Raw genomic sequence first — 6272 nt, forward strand, 5'->3', positions numbered from 1 at the left:
AGTGATCATTGTGCCTCCTTCCGTTTTGACCAGGTTTCTCAGAGCGAGGTCCAGTTCTTCTGTATTCGGCATGGCCAGCATGGCTCCTTCCTTCTTACATGCCTCCATGGCGGCTCAATGGGACTTTCTTCCGCCTGACAACCGGATAAGAGCCCCGGCGACTAGTTTGTAGCCAGTTCCACAGCTGCCATCCTTTGGAGCTGATACAGCCGAAATGTCAGGTTTATGTAATCGTTTTTAATATACATCTTGCAGAAGACGGGCAAACAAATCACATTCTCTCGCCAGTATTAGCCTCTTTGGACTGTTTTGACGAAATTTCAAAATGACCCTGCACTTCCAAAATTGAATATTAGTGGGCTAAAAGGGCCACAGCTTGGACATTGAAAGCTATACCTGCCACTCAAAGGTCAAGACCGTATCATGTCCGGGACAAGAAATACACGAAAAAACCCGCTATGGTAGAATATTCTCATTTATTATGCAAATGGCATGCGAAAGACCATAGCTTGTTCAGAACACGAGATGTCAAACCCGGAGATTCTGCTGCAGTACCAAGAAAAGTCAGGGGGCCCAAAATCTAATCATTTGCTGTTTTTCGTTATAACCCACCAACACACCAAGTATAAAACCAGTCCTTCGAGCCGTTATTGAGTTATCTTGTTCACAGACACACACACACACACACACACACACACACAACGGTTTTCCGGCACACCCATCTATATCTGTGTGAAAAAGGAAATTTAATTATGCCAACCCATTGATAACAACGAAATACTTGCAGAAAATAATTTGCAATGAAAAGAAGGAAATAAAAATATTTCTCATTAAAAAAGGCCGGATGTGCAGTCACAACTTGGTTTCTTCTATTTCATAATACAAGGGGCCTTCAAAAGGTAATACATTGTTTTTATAACAGGATCATTTTTTTTTTAAAAATTTTACACAAAGGTAAAGGCATTGAAAAAGATTGAAATACCTCTATTTGTTTTTCAAATTTTATGAGCAACTGAGTTGATTTCATGATGATAATACCATTGGAACCTTGGGCCAAATTTCAACTCATTCGATGAAAATGGGCCTGTTATAAAACCAATGGCATTACATTTTGAAGGACCCTAGTATAAACAGTTTGTAGAAATCATACATATGCATGTTAATACTGCGCAAGACTAAACATACATATGCAAATACAAATACACGCCTATAACTTTCATATGTACACAATAGCAAACTAACCATGCTGACAGTTCTGTCCAGTCCATCCAGGTAAGCAGAGACATTTATATCCACCAACTTTGTTCACACAGTGTCCATGTTGACATGGTTTTCTGGCACACTCATTTACATCTGTGAAATAAAAGGCAAAAAATGTACAGAATTAGACTGACATTCAACCCGATGATAACACTAAATGGGCTTGGAGTAACCGAAGAACTTCAGAATCTACATGTATAATAGAAAGTCTTCTAGAAGGAAGCAAAACATAAACTTTTCCAAAGAAAGGGACAGCTGTCTAACAAAATAACTACACCATGTACCAGAAGGACCTCACCTTGCTGACAGTTCTGCCCAGTCCATCCAGGTGAGCATGTACAGGTGTATCCGCCATATTTGTTCACACAGCGTCCACGTCGACATGGTTTGCTCCAACACTCATTTATGTCTGTATGACGATGGAAATATAATGTTACTCATACAGCACATACATTTATATACAAATACACGCCTAAAGCAGAATCATTCTCCTAAAAAGGTACGATACATATAGAGACCGTCTACTTCAATCTTACTACACAAGGCAAATTCACCTCGTTGACAGTTCTGTCCAGTCCATCCGGCTGAGCAGGTACATTTGTATCCGCCATCTTTGTTCACACAGCGTCCATGTTGACATGGTTTGCTCCAACACTCATTTATGTCTGTGTGATGATGAAGAAAGACTAGTGTTACATATACAGCACATACATTCATACACAAATACAAATACACGCCTAAAGCAGAATCATTCTCCTAAAAAAGGTACGATACATATAGAGAGTTTCTACTTTAATCATAATACACAAGGCAAATTCACCTTGCTGACAGTTCTGTCCAGTCCATCCGGCTGAGCAGGTACATTTGTATCCGCCATCTTTGTTCTCACAACGGCCATGTACGCATGGATTTCTGGCACATTCATTTACATCTGTGAGATAAAAGGCAAAAAATGTACAGAATTAGACTGACATTCAACCCGATGATAACACTAAATGGGCTTGGAGTAACCGAAGAACTTCAGAATCTACATGTATAATAAAAAGTCTTCTAGAAGGAAGCAAAACATACACCTTTCCTAAGAAAGGGGCAGCTGTCAAACAAAATAACTACACCATGTACCAGAAGGACCTCACCTTGCTGACAGTTCTGCCCAGTCCATCCGGGTGAGCATGTACAGGTGTATCCGCCATATTTGTTCACACAGCGTCCATGTTGACATGGTTTGCTCCAACACTCATTTATGTCTGTATGAAGATGAAAATATAATGTTACTCATACAGCACATACATTTATATACAAATACACGCCTAAAGCAGAATCATTCTCCTAAAAAGGTACGATACATATAGAGAGTTTCTACTTTAATCATAATACACAAGGTAAATTCACCTTGCTGACAGTTCTGTCCAGTCCACCCTGCTGAGCAGGTACATTTGTATCCGCCATATTTGTTCACGCAGCGTCCATGTTGACATGGTTTGCTCCAACACTCATTTATGTCTGTGTGATGATGGGGAAAGACTAGTGTTACATATACAGCACATACATTCATACACAAATACAAATACACGCCTAAAGCAGAATCATTCTTCTAAAAAGGTACGATACATATAGAGAGGGTCTACTTCAATCATAATACACAAGGCAAATTCACCTTGCTGACAGTTCTGTCCGGTCCATCCGGCTGAGCAGGTACATTTGTATCCGCCATCTTTGTTCTCACAGCGTCCATGTTGACATGGGTTTCTGGCACACTCATCTATGTCTGTGTGATAATGTACCTGATAGTTATAGATATTCAATCCAATGTTAGCACTAAAATGCTTGGAGAAAGCAAATAACTTTTATGAGAAGTTTATTAAAGAGAGAAACGAAGCATACAATTTTCCATATATACGAAAGTCAATCCTTCTAACAGAACACCCGAAGGACCTCACCTTGTTGACAGTTCTTCCCAGTCCATCCAGGTGAGCAGGTACATTTGTATCCACCATCTTTGTTCACACAGCGTCCATGTTGACATGGTTCGTAGGTGCATTCATCTATATCTGTGTTATCAAGGTCTCATATAACGTCCTTGGTGTTATAAAGGACAAAATGTACCTAAATTGATCAAGGACGTTATTATAACGTCCTTGATTTGATTGATATTGAACCCGGTGATAACGTTAACACTAAAATGTTTGGAGAAACCGAATACCTTTTATAAAATGAATTAAAAAGAAACGTACAAACATAAAATGTTCACAAGAGAAAATCTAACAGAATAACTACACCATGTGCCAAAGTAACAGAAGTATCTCACCTTGTTGACAGTTCTTTCCAGTCCATCCACGTGAGCAGGTACATTTGTATCCGCCATCTTTGTTCACACAGCGTCCATTTTGACATGGGTTTCTGGCACACCCATCTATGTCTGTGTGATAAAGGGAGAAAATGTACATAATGTGATTGATATTCAACTCGATGATAACACTAAATTGCTTCGAGAAACCGAATAAATTCAAGAAAGAAACGAATTCATACAATTTTCCAAAGAAAATGTCAACCTTTTAACAGAGTATCGGCAGCAGAATGAACTCACATTGCTGACAGTTCTGTCCAGTCCATCCAGGTGAGCAGGTACAGTTGTATCCGCCGTCTTTGTTCACACAGCGTCCATGTAGGCATATTTTGCTATTACACTCGTCTACATCTGTGTGGTGATGGGGAAAGAACATTATTCATACACTGTCAGTAAATCTAAAAATGATTAAAATTTCAACTTGTTGACTTCATGAAAAGAACTTACCTTGACAGTTCTGTCCCGTCCATCCAGGTGAGCAGGTACAATTGTATCCGCCATCTTTGTTCTCACAGTGTCCATGTAGGCATGGTTCTCCGCTGCACTCATTGACGTCTGTTTCGTCACGGATAAAAGTAAGGTAAGGAAATTTAGTAACTGTCAACCTTGGTAAAGGGTACTTACATATGTTGGGTATTCCAAGAAGCTTTTTGATTGGAAACAAAGGACAAAAATGTGAATATTTTGAAGATATATGTAAAGCTACTTGATTTAAATAGTGAGGACATGATATAGAAACAACTCACCCTGTTGACAGTTCTTACCAGTCCATCCGGGTGAGCAGGTACAGTTGTATCCGGCATCTTTGTTCACACAGCGTCCATGTTGACATGGCTTAGGGTTTCCATCGCACTCGTTGATATCTATGTAATGATAAAATGATGGGGAACTGATTACATGTAATTGCACACGTACAATATAAGTATTAGATCAATCAATATGAAGTACACCTTGTTTCAATCGAACAAGACATATTACAATTGAAGTAAAAGTTGGAAGAAGAATGTTAGAAGAGCACACAAGAACATAAAGCTTATTTATGAAGAAGAACATGAAATACTATAAAGGGAACGGCCTCAAGAATGAAGAATAAAAATAATTAAAAAAAACAAGAAGAAGAAGATGGAAAAAGAAGAAGAAGAGGAACTTACCCTCTTGACAGTTCTGTCCAGTCCATCCAGGTGAGCAGGTACAGTTGTATCCGCCATCTTTGTTCACACAGCGTCCATGTTGACAAGGCTTGGGGTTTGCATCACACTCGTTGATATCTAATAGTATGTAATAATAGAATGATGCATCTGATTACATGCGACACATATTAAGGGTTAGATCAATCAATATGAAGTACACCTTGTTTCAATCGAACAAGACATATTACAATTGAAGTAAAAGTTGGAAGAAGAAGTAAACTTGGATGAAGAGTGATAGAAGAGCACTCAAGATCATAAAGCTTGTTGCATGGAGAAGAACATGAAATGCTATGAAAGGAGCGGCTTAAGAATAAAAAAAAGCTATAAGAAGAAGAAGATGGAAAAAGAAGAAGAAGAAGAGGAATTTACCCTCTTGACAGTTCTGTCCAGTCCATCCAGGTGAGCAGGTACAGTTGTATCCGCCATCTTTGTTCACACAGCGTCCATGTTGACAAGGCTTGGGGTTTGCATCACACTCGTTGATATCTAATAGTATGTAATAATGTTTATTTGCAAAATAACAGAATGATGCATCTGATTACATGCGACACATAGCAATTATTAGATCAATGTGTAGCACACCTGGCTTCAATCGAGCAAGACAAATAACAACTAAAATGTGGAAGAAGGTTTTCGAAGAGCACACATGGACATGGTGCTTATTCTATGGAGAAGAACATGAAAAACTCGACAGGAAAGGCCTTAAAAACGTAACGACAACTCACCCTGTTGACAATTCTTTCCAGTCCATCCCTGTGAGCAGGTACATTTGTATCCGCCATCTTGGTTCACGCAGTGTCCATGATGACAAGGGTTATTGATATACTCATTCAGGTCTGGGCAAATAAATAAACATAACGGCATAAGTTATTGTAGGCAATGAAAGAGAATATCAAAAATAGCTAACTATAGACAAACAATTCACTGGGTTAAAGCTAGGGTATCTAAATAAACTCAAACCCAGCGTTACTTACCCGTGGTTGACAGAAATGTTCCTGTTATTGGTAAAGCATCGGTGATGACACTGCTGTTCGTATATGGCAGATAGGTTGGAGTCGAGTTGATGTCGACTACAAACTCGTCAAGTGCAGGGTTGTTTTCGTCATAGAATGTCGTCTCCCATGGGGTACTGGCTTCCAGGATCAACGTGCCATTTTGTTTCAGGTTTGAAACAAGCACCATCTACATACAAGACAATGGCACAACCGTAAGTAAGATAATGTGGCCTATCCACATGCATCTTTAGTAGGAAAAGTCACATCATATGACTGGTGAGCAGCTACATACGTAACTATTGGTAAAATGAAATTAAAGACATTAATTGTACATTTAGGCTCAAACAAGCTAAGTACAGGTAGTACATGTAGCGATAAGGCACACAAGAAAATTGGTATCTTACTTCATCTACAGAGACTACTACATGCTAGTATGTGCAGGCTCATAGTAGCCTCGTGCAGACTCCGCCAAGCATTTTT

The 6272-nt window shown here is 39.2% G+C and overlaps 1 long non-coding RNA gene across 1 annotated transcript; it reads right to left on the reverse strand.

Annotated features, from left to right (window-relative positions):
• Window positions 1-3854: 3854 nt before the first annotated feature.
• On the reverse strand, window positions 3855-4464 carry LOC118431129. The gene is made up of 3 exons (XR_004832934.1): window positions 4354-4464; window positions 4055-4162; window positions 3855-3958 (listed from the first exon to the last, which is right to left on the reverse strand). It is a non-coding gene; the product is annotated as an uncharacterized LOC118431129 (long non-coding RNA).
• Between the last annotated feature and the right edge of the window lie 1808 nt (window positions 4465-6272).

This window comes from Branchiostoma floridae, chromosome 14 (assembly GCF_000003815.2).
Source record: "Branchiostoma floridae strain S238N-H82 chromosome 14, Bfl_VNyyK, whole genome shotgun sequence".
NCBI classification, from domain to species: domain Eukaryota; kingdom Metazoa; phylum Chordata; class Leptocardii; order Amphioxiformes; family Branchiostomatidae; genus Branchiostoma; species Branchiostoma floridae.